At 39.4% G+C, this 15,139-nt stretch overlaps 1 protein-coding gene and 1 long non-coding RNA gene across 5 annotated transcripts in view; one reads left to right on the forward strand and one right to left on the reverse strand.

Annotated features, from left to right (window-relative positions):
* LOC137155021 (uncharacterized) overlaps positions 1–13,281 on the reverse strand; it is a 29,934-nt gene extending 16,653 nt beyond the window's left edge. Inside the window, exon 1 of the long non-coding RNA XR_010920326.1 lies at positions 13,080–13,281. This is a non-coding gene — a long non-coding RNA (uncharacterized lncRNA). The remainder of the gene's footprint in view (positions 1–13,079) is intronic.
* Positions 1–15,139, forward strand: part of BAIAP2L1 (BAR/IMD domain containing adaptor protein 2 like 1) — a 64,783-nt gene that overhangs the window by 27,204 nt on the left and 22,440 nt on the right. The gene's annotated exons all lie outside the window — the stretch shown is intronic.

A 15,139-nucleotide genomic window follows, 5' to 3' on the forward strand; every position in this document is an offset into this window, starting at 1 on the left:
CAGGTTTCAAAACCTAACTAGGTTTTCCCTCCTCAGAGCTCTAATTTATGGAAAAAATTACTGATTATCATGGTATACACATGGCCTGCATCATACATACTTGGAAGGAGAAGAGGAGAAAGCACCAGTGGCAGAAGTTACAGACTGGGTCAAACTGACAATGGCATAAAGAATTTCTCATATCTTATTTGGCAGGTTTGATGTTATACATTGGGCATTAGAGAGAAGGTGGTTGAGCAAATATCTTTTCTTGGGCCAACTTCTGTTAGGGCTGGTCTACACTAAGGAGTTTTGTCGACAAGAAAGCCAGGCAGCTAGAGCCCAGCTGCCCCCACTCCCCTGGAAAGTTGAGCAGCTGGACCCCAGGAGTGAGGAGAAGCCCCAAGCAGCTGGACTGGAGTGGGGGTGCAGCCTGCCGGGAGCCCAGGAGCCTGTGGGGCAGCTGTGGGGCTCTCAGCTCCCCACACTGCCCCTCTTAAGTTAGTGGAAGCACTGCTGGTGAGGAGACACACCACCGACCCAAGGAGGATAGTGTGGACATCAGACACCACAGTAATTAATACAGTGGCTGTAATTTCACCTAACATAGGTGTAGACAAAGCCTTAGCGAGAGAGACAAGCTTTTGAGCTTACACAAGTGGAACAGATTGTAACAGTTACAACTGATAGAATAAATTATTGTACTGAAAAAAAATTTTTTTTTGTAAAAATTCTATAAATAAATATAAGAAAGATGGATGTAGTTAAGGCAGCAATTTGATACAAATTTTGGGTTATTTGATGTATAACCCAATATAATTTAAAGCTTCAGTACTGAAAATCTGTCCCTATCTATGAAGGTATAGTTGATCAATAAAGGATTTAAGTAGTTAACACATATTTCAAGAGACCATTCAAGGTGAAGTGGTCCATTAACACCTCTCCACTCACAGAGGGGAAAAAGGAGAGAAAAGGAAAAAAGCTGGGGGGCAGGATTAGTTGTGTGTCTCATATCCTGGCACCAACAGGGCTACAACAACACTGCGTACATCAGAATCTTGCACAACAGCAGCTCTTCAGGTACGGAGCAGGTTATTTCCAGCAATTACTAATTACTCCCCTATCCCTTGTGAAAGGGAGTGGCTAATGAAGGGGGAGCAAACAGGGAAGTGTGAACAAGATAGTGGGGATTGGATGGCATCAGAGGCTGAATTGAGTGGGATATGGATTTGAAGTGGACAGGGCAGACTATAGCTGGTCAAAAAGGGGTTTAACAGAGCAGGGGCAGAATGGACAAGGTACTTTCTTGGGCCCCAAAACTCTCCCACCATCACCTGTGAGGGATGTAGTACTGTAAAACTCCTGCTTCCCCACCCCCACCCTACATACACTCTTGCTCAGTTAACCTTGTTGGGGAAATCATAAAATTGTCCTCAATGAGAAACGTCAATCAGAGCCCTTCAAAAAAAAAAAAAAAACCAAACACCAACCTGGCTTCTATTTATTTTCCTTTGACTGTAACAAGTGAAGAAAAGTTTCTAACTGAAGTTAATGGGAGTTTCAACCCCACAGGGCTTGTAGGAGTGGGCTTTACAAGATGTTTTACCATACATGATGGCCCAATTTTTAGATTAATCTGGCATGGTAATATATGGGAAACATTCTTGACATTATGGTAAAATGTCCACAGTTTACCCTCATATACTGTAGGAGTTTTTTCTTAGAACTCTAAAATTTGTTTCCTTTTGTTAATAATCCATGCTGAATCCCATTAGTGCAACAGCACTTAGTCCTTGAGAGGGAAACAAAGGGTGCTAGGTGCCATATGAATGATTTTGTACATGGTAAAATTAAAAAAAAGAAAATTAATGTTAATTGTCAGTTTTTTAGTTATGACCCTTGATGGAAAATTGGCCAACCCCAGTTAAATAATTTAACAGCTTAGGTAGGTTAGTTAAACTGTTTTAATGAAAGTAGATAAAAGTAAAGAGTGGAGATTTTAAACTGTTTTAATTTCAGAATTGTTCACAATAGGCAATGAGTGCAATGAGCACAAATACTGTCAAGATGTAAAAAAAAAAAAAAAAAAAAGGGGGGGGGGGCATTTTATTGTTTAAAAATCTAGCTAACTAAGGGCCTGCTCTGCTCCGATTGAAGATAACTGGAGTTTTGTCATGGACTCTAGGCGCAAAAATAAGGTCTACGTGACCAACAATACTTCAAAGATTAACTAGATTACATTATCTTCATTGAGTCACTGAAGCTGCAAATTAAACCTAAATATTCCATATGATTGTGAATTACTGTATTTTTAGGGATTGGCTGAGAAGAGATGCATTCAAACTTTATTACTATCATCTGGCATCTGAAAATGAACTTGGAAAAATATTAGTAACGCTTTATGGTTATTTTTGTTTTCATAGGAGCAATCGTTTTTGGCTATAAAAATGACTGTATAATTTAGTTTTCAGGCACATAGCTAAATGTCTAGCTAAATCCTGCTGTGTGCTGTACTGGTGTGCAAGGTGGGGATGGGAAAGGATGTAAGGAATTCTTATTCCTGCACAAAAAACTGGACAGAATCTCCACCATACTTGAGAACAGCAAAAGAGATGGGGACTATAATCTGTAGTTTAGGGCATCAGTTCTCAAACTGGGGGGTGGACCCCCCTAAGAAAGCACGAGATGGATCATGGGGGGGCACCATGGGCAGAGTGGGGAGGTATGGGGGGACAGTGCCCCCCCCAACTTATGATGGAGCCATCTCCCCCTGCTAGGTAAGGGGTGCTGGGCTGAGAACAGGGCAGGGGGGCAGTGGGGACCCCAGCACCTCACTCGGGCAGCCCCGGGCAGGTGTTGGAGGTGAGGGACCCTTAGGAGGGGCACAGAGGCGAGGGGAGGCTGCTGCAGGCAGTGGGCCCAGGACTGCTGGTGGAGTGGGGGACAGAGTCAGTCCAGCGCCATGCTCTGCACTTTGCAGCTGCTTCCATCTCCAGTCGGAGCGCTGATCCCGGCAGCCACCTCCCGCAGCAGCTCCCCTGCCGCTGCTGGGCACGTTCCCCACCCCACGTCGCTGCCACCCTACAGGCTCCCAGAGGCAGCGGCTGCGTCCACACTGCTGCCTAAGGATACTCCCGACAACGAGGTGTGATTCCCCACCGCCACACCATTTTCTCTGGCGGGTCACATCGGGCTTCGGGGTAGTGGGGGAGTTGCTTCCCCCCCCCCAAATTAAGCAGTCAAACTCCACCTATGATATGCAGGCCGGGATTTTTTCCTGAAAGTGGGGTGTGGGCTCAGGGGAAAGGAGGGGGGCGCAATTGTTACACAAAAGTCCACAGGGGGGCTCCATTTAAAAAGCTTGAGAACCGCTGGTTTAGGGGAAGAACCCTGCCCTTCCTTCAAAGCCTCCTGCCAGCAGCAGGTGCTAAATTTTTGTGTCTGCACTCCTGTTCAAAGGAACAGCAAAGCTCACTCCAGATCATGTTCCTTGTTTGGTGTGGGTACAGAATCTCTGCTTGCCCTCATTGTGTTATAAAAGGGCAAGATTAGAAAATTAATATATTCATGCACAGCTGCACTTGTTTCAGAAAAGTTTTCTACTTTTAAAGCTCTTTTACCAAAATCTTGCTACCGTTTCTAACAGCTGTAGTTTCACTGTAGAGCTTGGCATCATTCTTAATATTCATTATTAAACCAAATTTTATCTAGGGTGTTGAGTGGGTGTGTATATTTTACTCTCTCTCTCTCACACACACACACACACACACACACACACACACACACACACACACACACACACACACACCCCAAGCTCTTTTATAATCATGTGCACATAATTATTGGAAAGCTATGAATCAGTCCTCTGAGATCCAGGACTGATTAATAAACCATACAAAATATGTATTTGCACTTTATAAAGCTGTTTCCAGTCATCTTAACACCTTGGTGTAATATAATCTGATTTTATATAATGAAAGTAAATATAATATATTAAACTAATTTAAACAACTGAGAAAACCGTGAGACATTTCAGACTTTATTTTAAATTCAACCTCAATAAATGTAGATCTTTATATCTTTTGGTCCAAAGCAAGCATGCGTATTCAAATATTGTAACAAAAAACTGCTAGCTTGTTTTTAAGCTGGAAACTTATTTTACTTTTATCAAACTGGAATGAGTACATTTCTCCTTCCTTCCTACGCAGCTCCCTTACTTTATACCCAAGTCTATCCTGCTCTCATAGATTTCAGAGACGCCAGGATTGGGACTTGAGTGCCCTACTTAACAGATGTGTTTTAAACCACTTAGCCATTTTTTAGCAATAGGAGAGATACTATAGCTATTCTCTTTTTGACAGCCAAGCTTATTGATACTGCTGTTATGTATTTTGATTATCAGATAAGGCTGCTATGCCCCCATACTCCCAATATTGACATAAAACATGTCAGTATCCAAATCATTCTGTAGAACACAGCTCTTTTTAGTGTAAAGCCTTATTTTAGTTCTTGGTTTTTGTTACTCCTTTCTCTTATGCTGGAGTCCTCAAGCACTGCTACCAATCTTGCATATCTTCCTTTCTTTCCTTCACAAATTCTGACTTTGTCACTACAGGATGATTGAAGGAAACTTCAGTTTTGATAGTTTATCAAATTTTTTAAAGCTCCCTCCTCCAGTTCATTTTAAGTGAGATTTTTTTAAAAATAGAACTGTTTGATCCTTGGGCTTGTTATAACTATTGCAATAATTTGCAGTTGAAATAGAAGCACTGATTTCTTTAGTAGGATAGTCAAAAATGAGAGTTGGACACTTCTCTGTGAAATCCAGATTACAATTTTTCCTTTTTAATTACCTCTTCTCATTTCTGTAACTAATATGGGGTGTTAAACAGCACTACAAATGTTTATCAGAATCACACAGGTACTTAATTCACTGATGATAGTTTAATCTTTAAAAACAGAATAGGATTATCTCTATTTGCTAATACTGTAAATTCAGATTTTTATTGCAATTTGTTGTGAAGTCAGACCTGAAAACATTCTGAAAGGAAAGTCATTGAAAATCCATATATTTAACTGTCTGTTCTAAAACACTTTGTTCTGTCTCATCACTTGTAGCAATCAGGAACTTTACTTACAAGGAATCCTGCACATGAAAAAAGCAACTCCTAGAGAACGATTTTAGAAATAGCACAAACTAGAAAATAAGTTTTGCGGTTTTTACCTAAGTGGGTACCCTTAAGTAATTTATCTTTGAAAAGTTCCCACTGTACACCTATAATGAAGGGCAACAGCTTCTTGAACCACATACCCAAAAACATTATCTTGCAATTATTTCCAGCATACAGAAGATGACTTTTTTTCCTTTCCTGATTAATAAACAAGACAATCAGTCATTTGAGCCCTAACCTAAAAAGCTGGAGAGCTAGCTATCTCCTCACCTACCAGAAGACACTGCTTAGATATCACTCATTACTGAGAAAATCAAGCAGAAAAAGGACAATTTGCTTACACAATTTGGGCCAAATTCAGCCCTGGCTTAAACAGATGCTTCTTCACTGATTTTTACTAGAATTGTGCCTAATTATGCCAGGGTATAATTAGACCCTTTGAATTGGAATCCTATTTCACCTGCCTTAGAAAGCTAACATGTAGTGCCCTTTTCTTTATTAGCTCATTGACTCTGAAGCCTATAGGTCATCTGATCCCATCTCTCTGCCAGTGCAGGATTGTCTTCTCTTGTATAGTTACAAGCATTTTACTATTTGGAATAGACTGAGTTGTGGATAGAGAAGCAAATGGAGTGATGCCAACAAAAACTGAACCACTCTAGCACCTCAACCAGTTGAAATTTCTGCAAAATCAAAGTCTACCTGCTGCTGTGGCAAGAGTTACTATACAGGACCAGCTCCTTTTAAAAAGGATTAGTAAAATACAGACTAGGGGAACACTCCAGTTTATATTTAACTTGAGTTAGAAGAAGCTGCTAACATTTTTAATTAAAAAAAAAAAAAGTTTCCTGTGTACTTAATTTATCTTGAAAACAAGATGCAAGGTGGGTCTGAAAGACCAGGCTTTACTGTTAGCAAATGTTTGACACTGAAGTTTCAAAGTGGTTGTCCAGCAAATTCTAAAATGATTTTTCACTAAGTTGTTAAACCTACTGTGTGTTTATACATTTACACTCAGCTTAAAGTCCAAAAATTTGTCATTTTGTATTAAATTGTGGTAAATAATTGTCAATAAGTTCCCTATTGATGACTCATCAACATGTCACCCAATATTTGTACTATTTGCCAAGATATAATCTGTGCTATTATTTTCTTTAGAAAAAAATATATTTTGTGGGTATAGGGCAGAATGAATAACTGGATTTTCAAGACACTTTTTATTCTTATATGGTTGTTTGGCTCAAATGTTGCCAGATTTTTGGCCAAACAATAGCGTGTCTATAAAGTACACTTCATCAGGCAAGTGTGTGTCCATGCTCTATCTACCATTTAGATATCCCACCTCATCCTTGGGTGACTGACCTCTGTTTCTGCGAGGAGCTTTTCATCTTGTACTTTGATCAGTCATGAAGAGTGTTTGTGTAATGTATCAACTTGTAACTTCCAATCTGCTGTAGGGAATGGAAGTGGGAGACAGGCAGCCTTCCTAGATCTTCCACATGTGGAAACACTATTTGCTATACTCATCTGTTTTCCTTTCCTTTCTATTTTACTAAGTATTTCTTCCTTTACTACTTTACACTCAGAAGGTAAAGTAGCCTAAATATTTTATTTATAAATACACTCATTCTGGAGAAAAAAGTAGTGTAGTTTTTTTGCTAGGATACTTTTTCCTGTCTTGTTCATTACTCTGCATATAACAAATTGATGAAAGTTTGAATAGCTGTAGGGATCAAGTTCAGAATTTTCAAACCTGCATCTTTAAATTTAAGCAGATAAGTCCATATTTAGTCACCTGATCATTGCCCTGAGTTTGAGAGTCGCTAAGCACTGAGGGCAGTAGTTGGCGGGAGCTATGCATACTCAGCAACTCAGACACATTGTATTTCAGCAACTAACCAGATTTAGGTGCTTAAATTAAATCCATGAACAGGGGTGAAGAGAAAGTAGTTTACAATTAGTTGTCCAGATGAGCTGATATTTCTCATGTGAGCAATGGAGTGTTTTGTAAGAATCTCAGCAGGGCCTACATTATATGCCACCCAGAACTGGGATGTTTCTCCTTAAAGAGAGAGGCAGGTGTGTACATTTATGTAAAGTAAAGGTAGCACACCTAATATGAGCCTGCATATGGTGCCGCTCTATATCCCCTGATGATGGCCCATGGAGCCTACAGTTCAAAGGTTATAGCAGATTTCTTGGATGTACAGAAGTTTCCTCTAAAACTGTTGCAAGCATAGACAGCCTAGGAATGTTCCAACAGAATAATGAACAGAAAGCAAGAGAAATGCACAATCCCCCTGTTGCAACACAATCATTGCTGGCAGGAAGAGATCACAAGCAATAGACTACAGTCAGAGAATAGCCACCAACCACAGTCAGCTAATCATACGCTGCAGTTAGAACTAGCAGCTAGGAGTGAACCAGGACAAACCACCACTAATTTAAGACCAAAATACTCCTCTTCCTTCTTCAGATTATGTAATCCTTCCCTTCCTAAAACACAAAGCATGAGAGGTTCTGCATTATGGGCACCAAGTGACAGGGTGGGAAGGCACTCCGAGGGGTGCACATGATTAGAAGCTTCTGCTGCTATAGCTGGTTCTTCTAAGGTTACAGGAGAATGAAGTTTGTTCCACACACAGCTGCACTGTTCTAACTTCAGTTTTAAGATTTCCATTATGAAATTTGAATTTTGTAATGTTGGTAACACCTACAGCCACAAGAAAAAGCTAAAAGGCAAATAGATGTACTGTCTTGAAGGACACAGTCTGTTGAGACCAATTCCAGGGATACTGAGGTTGAAGAAGGGTGTTAATACCAAAGAAAACCGAATGAAATTGGCACGGCTACCTAATATGAAAAGGCACCTGATGGACTGCTAGAGATTTTTTTCCATAATGTTAAACAAAGATAACTGGAAAAAACATGCTGGCTTGAACAACTTCCTAACAGTCCCTATCACCCACACTCTAAAGTGGGCTTTCCTGGCCCCAGTGAAAAAGATGTGAAGATAACTAGTAGCCACACAGTATACTGTCCTGTGTTTAGTGTCAGGATAGCTAATTTAAAGATAAGCAGATTTATTAATCAGTATTAGTTAGTACTCTCACCCCTTTGTGACTCATTACTTTTTACACACCAACATGTGTCCAAGCACCTGCTAGTGTAAACACACCCATTTATTTATAACACTGACTGTACAGAGACCACAGTACAATGCATCAGTAACCATATATGTGAAGACACCCTGAGGGTAAAATAAATAATCAACACACCTGCGATGGTGTGTATTAATCTGATACCCACAAATCATGCGCAGGGCAACAGCAAAGACACTATGAAGGGGTGCTCTCTTGTAGTGTGACTGACTGTGCTGGAATAATTGTGTTATATATGTTAGTCCTTGTAGGCATCTTGTTTGACTGGCATCTGAATCATGGGAGCCACACAAAGCTTTGGTGCGTTCCTTGCTTGTGTATATGTAGAACGCACCACTGACTGAGGCATTGCCCATGCCTAGGGCACTTAGATGCAGGTTTTCATGCTGTGGCATTCTGTGTATGCACTGTTTAGGTGTGTTCCCTCTGGCAACTCTTTGAACTGTGATGAGGCTTGTCCAGAACAGGGTGTGGTCATATGATATTTAGATTGGGCTATCAAGTATCATATGCAGGGGGCCAATCATAATCACTCCCACAGATCTGTACATATGTGCATAGTTGGCCACACCTGGTAGTATGTGTTTCCTTCCCAGCATTATTCTGCTAATGCACAAGGGAGTCAGTAACTGACTGCATGTGCATATAAAATGGCATTTGAGCTTTCACTGTATTAGTTATATTTGTGTGCTATTGAAGCTTCTCTTGCAGGGGAGAATAAAAGGTTAGAAAACAGGATACCTAGATGACACCAACCCTGGAGAAGGCCACTGAATATATGTAATCTAATTGTCCACACATTTTACTAATAAAGAGTTGACGGTATTTTCAGGGCTATACAAGACAGTCCAAATCAAGAAACTGTGGATGTGAGCCAGTATTGAGAAGGTAACTTCTTTAGGACTCTACGAAGAGACATTTAATTTTACAATATTATTTGTGGTTCATTAATTTCTTCATTTTAGAGTTAGATGTATCTGACAGTGCTGAATCTGAGCACCTGATAAGATATGCAGAGAGTACCACTACTAAAATTGGACCAGACCACTCAGAACAGGACCACATTATAGCTCATAGGTACCATATCTATTTTATTTGTTTTTAAAAGGACTGGAACCCTTCATTTCCCGCTATTAGGCGTGCTTTGCCTGTGCTAGTCTTACTGAAAGAGCAAAGACCAGCTCAGCTGTGTGATGTTCCTTTACTGATCTGCCTAAAGAACAGCAGGGCTTCAGAAAGGCAGGGTCAGGCCTATAGCTGTGTTGTAACTTTATTTTCTATTGTGCCTGATTTGTGTAATGATTACAAGCCACTTATTTGTTTAAACAAGATTAAAACTCAAACATGCAAAGCCCTTACATATAATGTTTTCAGGGCCTTATGTCAGTCTTTTATATACATATATTAATGTAAAACATATTTGAACAAAAATATGCCTGCAGCGGTCTTTAAAGTTATTAGCGATGGTGTGACAGGTGGAAACAACAAGTTTGCCATTTTTCATCCATTATTTATAGTGCACCTGCTTTGTTTTTCAACATTAAAATTACTTACTAGAATCTTAACTTACCAATCATTTAAAACAAGATGAACTTTAATGTTTATTTATATCTGATTAATATAACTTGGGTAAAAAACTTTTAGTCTAATTTTTAAGACATACTGTGGAACTTAATAGAGGCCTAGTCCTGCTACCCTTGTTCAGTGGAAAGTCTATTGAGACGTGTCTGAATAATGGTTGAGAGATCAAACCATAGTGACAAAACACTGGGTTAGCAAATAAAACTGACCGAAGGAAATAAAAACATATTTCCTTTTCAGAGTGTTGTATATTAACAAGCATCTCTCACTGATATTTAAAATAGTCAGATTGGTTTTGGGCCAGTGTTCCTATCTTGGATAAATGGAAATTTTACTGAAGTCGTCATTATAAATATTTTATGTATTTTATTTTTCTTGCCAATAGTTGTGTGGGAGTGACTATTTGTAAACCGTTCATCAGGATTATGCTGTGTGTAAAGCATATTGGGTAAGAACTAGCAGTTTCTTTATTTAAACCACTTACTTTATCAAGCCTAATGAAGCTAGACAGAATAATCGATAAAATGCACATTAATCCCTTTCTTCAGCATTAATTTTCATCTGTTATTTATGTAAAATATTCAGTTAAAACTTAGTTGGTGCTACATGAAATAGATTCATTAGTTACATGCAGCTGTATTAAGCACCTATACGCTTCCCCAGATGGTAAGGCATGAGAACTCATTGGGCCATTTAGGGTGTGTCAACACAGCTGTTTGGAGAGAGTCTTATGGCCCAGATTGACAGACTCACACTACCAGGACTCGGGCTAGCATGTTAGAAATAGATGTGCAGACCTTGTTTTGATGTTCATGCTCATACTGGAACTCGGACTCTGAAGCCCGCCTTCCTCCTTACACAGCCGGAGCCAGAACATTTACATTGCTATTTTTAGCATGCTAGCATAAGCCCTGCAAACAAAAGTTTGTCAACCCAGGTTGTGGCACTCGCTCCCAGCAGTTGTGTTGAAATACCCTTAAATGTCTAGAGAAAAGTTAAGGTTGCAAAGTCAAGCACTCAAGACTAAAGAAAAACTGGAATTAAGATTAGCCAGGCAACTTTAATTCTGCCCTCTTACATGTATCCATCATGATACTCATATTACATGACATTCCATTCCCCCCCCCCCCCCCCACGTGGTCATCATAAGGGTTTGTACACAGGACCTTCAAATCTACAGCCACTTCCACATGAACTAAAGAAGTTACTGGTAAGCAGAAATAAATTGTTGCTCTCGGTTGGGATCAGACTATATAAGAAGGAGATGTGACACATTTTGCCAGTGGGATACTCAAAATTCTTCTACTATCTCTCAAATAGTGGTGTATCAGGATTCACTGGCTGCCTTCCTAACTCTTAGAGCAATGTGTAGTCTAATTGCTAGTGTAGTGGCTAGAGACAGTATAGCCAAACACACTGTACAGTGTGAATGAGGACACAGCCACTCCAGTATTATTGTGCTGCGTGGCCACTCTGACTTGAGCTAGGGTAACTAAAGAGAAGTAACTAGAGTGTAGATAGTGTATGTCTTCATTCTGAATTGACCTTACCCTGAAGGACTGAAGGGGACTACTAGACTAAGTCTACACTGCAATTAGACACCCCTAGCTATCCTATGGCTGCTGACTCCAATTAAGAGGCTGTTTAATTGCACTGTAGATGTTTGGGCTCAGACTCCAGCCTGGACTCTGGGACCCTGTGAGGTGGAAGGCTCCCAGACCCAGGCTTCAGTCCAAGCGCAAACATCTACACCGCAGTTAAACAGCCCCTTAGCCTGAGCCCCATGAGCCTGAGCCAGCTGGCATGGGCCAACTGTGGGCTGTTAATTGCAGCATAGACTTACTCTGGAAGTGTGAGAGTTCCTCAAGACTCCCAGCAATTCCCCTTCTAAGCAGCTGCAGCTCTTCTAGAAGTACATGGCTTTGCTATAATATAGCTTAAAAAATTGTAAAAACAGTTGTAATTTTGTTTTTGTTAAAGATATTAAAAGTTTGGTCAAATCAGTCATATGAAAACCACAGGGGATTGCTACTACTTTTGCTAGAATAACTTATTGTCTGGGGGAGGGGTCTGTTGTGGAGGATCAGCCTTTCATTCACCTGAATCAAGAAAGAAGCTCTATGGAAAGAGAAAAGAATAGCAGCATGAGCTCATCACCTCCCAATGACACTGGAACTCTAACCCACAAAATTAGTAACAGTAGCTGCTGGAATCCTGTGTAGCTTGCTGTTTAATAGCTTTGTCTAGACATTGAGCCAATATGCTTAGTCTTAGGCAGCTTCCAAGGCCTTATAGAGTTAAGAAGATTGTGGCTCTTGTCTTCTGAATCAAATTCAATGAGATTTTCAAATACATAAAACATTTTGGATTTTTTTGTACTGAAATAATTACTTTAACTTACTAAAATAACCTACAGCTGATTAAAATAATTCAAAAAATTAGAGTGGTTATGAAATTGAACTAGTGATAAATTCAGACTTTTAAAAAAAAAAAGTTGATTTGTCTGAATTGTAATAGCGCTGAAAAAAATTCAGTTTGGAAATCCTTATTTGAAACATGTTGGCTAATATAACTTGATTTTGAGAAAAGTAATTGTGCTTTAGAACCAGCTCAATGCAAAGCACTTCTACAGTTAAAGGAATGCTGTCAGGATTTTCAGATTATTTATATTTTAAATCAATAATTGCTGCAGCAGCCTTTAAAAAAAACAAAAAAAGAAGACACCTACTTTTATTATGTGTTCAACTGCAAACAAGTCAGACCACCTGTGCTACAATAGGATAGGATTGTATACCAGCTTGCATTAATGAAAAGAGTAGTAAGGCTTGTGTGTATGATTGGCTACGTTTTTAATTTATTGTAGTTTTGCCAAAATTAAGGAGCCTTAAAGGGCAATTCGTGAAAATGCTTCAGTACACTAAAAAGTTTACTTTGATCAAACTCTGAATTTTTGTTGTTGTGGATGATGAAATGGCAGTGTAACAGGGTTGGCCATCTCCAGAGTGCCTGCCTCAACCTCCTGGCTCAGTAGCCTGCCTTACTCTGCTCTCTAGGACTAATCAATAACTCACAAAAGGCTTTCACAAATCCAGTAAGAACTATCCTTCTTGGGGCTGTTTTATTAACAAAGCTCAAAATAATTCAGATCATCCTCAAAGTCCCAAAATAATTAAAGCAGCCATCCTACCTGGAATCTTTCCACCTGCCTTTTCCAACTCTCTGTAGCTCAAAAAAGTCAGGGGGCAAACCCCATCTGCTGCTTTTCATGCTCTCTCCTGGTTTCTCAGGGTCTCTGGAGGAATAGCCTTACTGCTTTCTTTACACCAGTTTCTAACTGGGTTGTGCCTAGACCCACACTACCTTCATAAGTTGTCAATTCTCTGCCTCTCTCTCTATAACCCTATTCAGCCTCAGGCCTCTTTTCCTAACCCCGAGAGGCCCGATTCTGTCATATGACCATCTGTCACATGATTCATTAATTTCCTCCACCTGTGGAGGCAAATAGGCTGTCACAGGGTGGACTAGAGCTCATTTCTCTTTAAGGGGCCAGCCATCCTGTGACAGGCACCATTATAAACTAAACTATGTCCCTCATTCTGCAGTAGGGTTTGTTAACTTGTACTCCCCTGCTTCAATGGGTCTCCCCTTGGGCACATGGGATTGTAGTAATGGATCCAGTTCCATGATTAAGGGCTTTGGTTTCTAATTCCAGTTGCTTTACTGACACTTCTACTATGTAGAAAGTTAAAATAATTTTATTCCATTATTGAATTTTAAAGATGTACTGGACACTAAAATGTCTTTTTAACCAGCAAACTTGTAATGCTCTTTCAGAATTTGTCTCAGCTGTACTCACCTCAAGCACCTCCACAGATTTGCTTTTTCTTCTTATAAATACTTTAGTCTGACCCCTTGAACTTACATAAGAGCTATTTCTTTTAATTGCCTTATTTGGAAAGTAACTGTACGTGTGCTGCTATTTGAGTTCAAAGGACACAGCCAGGTTCAAAAGCATATGCTTTTGAAAAACATATATAACTTCAAACACTGAAACTGAAAGCAGTTTTAAAAATCTAAGGCCCAGACTGTGTGAAAATTTACAAACAAACTTAGCTTTACACACTGTGAGTAGCTCCATTTACCTCAGTAGAATTACTTGCAGTGAGTTAAGTGTGTGCAAGTCATTGCAAGATCAGGGTCTAATTTAAGTTTTGCATTTCTCTCCCCTTGAAAAGTGAGAGCAGACTGGTCAATGACACGTTTCTAGTCAATGATACATCATTTCCTACACTAGCTGGGTATAGCATTATATGGCTTCAACCACTGGTTTTTGCAGGGGTTTCTTAATCTGTTCTCACTGGAAAATTTTTGGTAGGTTGTTTAAGTCATAGAAATGTTTGTATTGGTCTTAAGTCTTTGTGAAAACTTATTTTTACAAAATCTAACTTTTTAAGCCAAACCTAACCTAATTGTAACCCTTTTTTAAAGTAGTTTGATGTGCAATTCTTCTTTAGTCTGTGGTTTCCAATTTTTTTTAATTGGTTGAACTGCACTGGTTGGAGTCTAACTATCCAGACGATAGGACCATCCACTGAAGCTGGCATTTTTTGGAATTTTGATCCAATATTTATATTGGACCTCTGATATAATCTCTATGACTGTACTGATAATCTCTCTCTCCCCCTCCTTCCCACCCTCCCCCCATTTACATTTCACATTTTTTTTTTTACTTACCCTCTGCATTCACCTTCATAGAACAGCACTGAATGTTCATACATCTTTTTTTTTTTTTTTTTTTTTTTTAAACATGAAATACTGAACAGCTACGCTTCACTTGTTATCTCAAATGCATTCATGCCATAAAAGGGTAGACTTGCACTATTCTTACTGGTTCTTATGCATATTAGAAGTTAATTCCACGGATATTCTTTTTTTTCCTTTTAATTAAAAGCCATACTTGGGCCAGTTGTTTTAGAAAACAAATGCAGTTAGTCTTTTTGTAAACAGTTTTTCATGCCGCTTTTATTTTTCCTTTTCATTTTATTGATCCATTTTACATTCCATTATGGTTAAATTCAACCTCTTTAGCCTCCTTCAAAGATTGGTTGTTATACACTGAACCCTCTGTCACATTCTGGGGTGCAGTCCAAACCACTGAAGAGTTGTGTCACATTGCAGTGCCTAAATCATCAAAAGTTACTTAGGCACTTAGGAGGCCTAATTCTCATTGGTTTTCAAATTATATTG

Source organism: Emydura macquarii, unplaced genomic scaffold (assembly GCF_026122565.2).
Source record: "Emydura macquarii macquarii isolate MOO-44397 ecotype Brisbane River unplaced genomic scaffold, CSIRO-AGI_Emac_v2 contig_1348, whole genome shotgun sequence".
NCBI lineage: Eukaryota > Metazoa > Chordata > Testudines > Chelidae > Emydura > Emydura macquarii.